Source organism: Heterocephalus glaber, unplaced genomic scaffold, assembly GCF_053883595.1.
Source record: "Heterocephalus glaber isolate CG9 unplaced genomic scaffold, H.glaber_assembly_v1.0 deba00001608, whole genome shotgun sequence".
Classification (NCBI taxonomy): Eukaryota; Metazoa; Chordata; class Mammalia; order Rodentia; family Bathyergidae; genus Heterocephalus; species Heterocephalus glaber.
The window spans coordinates 31,654,743-31,656,878 of record NW_028258379.1 but is presented as its reverse complement, the minus strand read 5'-3'; the positions used below and the strand labels follow the sequence as shown (position 1 = coordinate 31,656,878).

Below are 2,136 nucleotides of genomic sequence, written 5' to 3'. Positions count from 1 at the left end.
ATTAGAGGGATAGATTAAGAAGCAAAGGGCATTTCATCTGGCAATGAGTACGGTGCTACTTCTGCAGTGGAAGAAAGGGTGGCAAGAAAGGCTGACCCAGGTGGATATAAAGAGAAGAGGAAGGAGTTCATATTTATTTCACTAAAGGAGTAATTATACTATCTGTCGTATGGAAGAGTGGATAATGGAGATGGTACAGGTTAGGGAATTAATCCATTCTAGAAGCCTGAAGCCTGAAATTGTGAGAGTGTAGATTGATGATTAGAATACCATGGAACCTCAGGACGCGAATGCTTTTGTTTGCAAACAATTTGGTTTGCAAACAGAAGCATTTGGCAAAATTTTCTGTTTGCAAACTGTATTGGGTGACAAACACAACCACAGTCATCTTTCCCACACAAATACAAAGGTGGCCATCTTTTCAGAAATTGTAGAACAAATTAAGTTCATGAACCAGAGCACCACTGTATCAATTAAAGAAGTGATTTCAGGCTTTGAAGTATCTGAAAGAGTTAGAACTGACTGGAATGTACTGGGTTCATTTGAGTAACTTGAGCAATATTGCCAAAACACTTATATTTACCTGCAATTGTTCTAGATTCTCATAATATACTCATTTAATCATGACAGTGGCTTTTGATGTGGCTATGTACAACCTCTTTCAGGTGAGGAAATTAAGGCATAGAGAAGTTAAAGGACTTGCATAATATCACACAGCTTATGTGAGGCCGAGCTGAAATTTAAATCTATGCTATTTTTTTTTTTTTCTGCAAAAGGCTTTATTTTCTTTTGGTCCAAGACTTGAGAGGGGGCTCCAGAGAGGTGAAAAAGCTGCCTAGTGGTTGAAGGGAGAGGTTTAGGACAAAGCCCTGATGCCAGGTGAGCAGGAGGCCCTCAGAGGCCACCATACTCTGGGGCCTCCTAGTTGTGCTTGAGAGTGATCCTTTCGAAGAGCTAGTTGTCCAACCAGCCTGGGGGCCCACCAGCCTGTGGAACTTAGTGAGGTGGTCTCCTATCTTCTTGATGAGCTTCACTTCATCTAGAAAGTGGCTCTCTAAAAAATCACACAGATTGGGGTCTGTCTTGGCAGAGCCCAAGGCATCCAGAAGAGCTTGGTTCAAGTTCTTCTCCAGGGCCAGGGCAGCTTCCATGGCATCCAGGGTTTTATCCCACTAATCTTCAGAAGATTTCTGCACATCTTGGAAGAGCACTCAGCCTCCGAGCTGGTTTTGCATCTTCAGGAGATACTCGGCGCCCTTTCCTTTTTCCTTGGCCAGGTCTTGGAAGAAATGGCCCATGCCCACCAGAGAGCCACATTGTCATGGTCGAAGTAGTAACCTAGAGAGAGGTAGGTGTAGGAGGCCTGCAGGTGCAGATTCACTAGGTGGTTGATGGCAACCTCCACCTTGGTGGAATAATTCTGATGAATCTGAGAAATCATAGCTGGTCAGCAGTAAGGAGCTACCTAGAAAAGAATGGTATTGGCTGATCCTCGAAGCAGGAGATAGGTGAGATGATGGTCCTGAAATTTGTAACTGGAAGGTGGATGAAGGGTGAAAAAGAGGGAGTTCTGGGCCTGTTCTGTCCAAACACCATTGAAGCAAGAGTCAGATCCTCAAGACCTCCAGACACACCACTAAATTTGGAGTCCATGTCCTTAATATTATTCTTTCTGTGGGTAATGGGAGGTATAATGATGACATACATCAGGACTAGTCAGCAGATTAAGGGAGAATAGTTTTCCATTATATACTTTCTCCTTTGTTTCTGTGTTATCCAAGACACCTTATTTCCCCTTAAAAAAATTCAATTACTATTTTCTTTATCAGAACTTCAAGTTTCCCAGAAATGTCTGAGTAAATCCTTGGACTTTAATCATACAAAATGTTTGTCATCTTCTCGGAAATGTTCATTATATTCATATTTTCATCAGAATGATTCTGATTTATTTTTGTACAAGATTAACTCTTCATCATCATTCTTCACAAAATAATTTATCTCTTACTGAAACCTGGAGCCTCTCTTTTGGCTGTGGTTTCTGAATGAACAATGGATGAGAGCCCCATCATGGAGTTCAACCTACAAGAGAGCATCCAGTCACCCCAAGAGCCAATTTACTACCTCCACAGGAACATT

General features: G+C 41.9%; 1 pseudogene; it reads right to left on the bottom strand.

The window, feature by feature from the left end:
* Positions 1-637: 637 nt before the first annotated feature.
* On the bottom strand, positions 638-1,580 carry LOC110346777 (ferritin light chain-like; annotated as a pseudogene).
* Between the last annotated feature and the right edge of the window lie 556 nt (positions 1,581-2,136).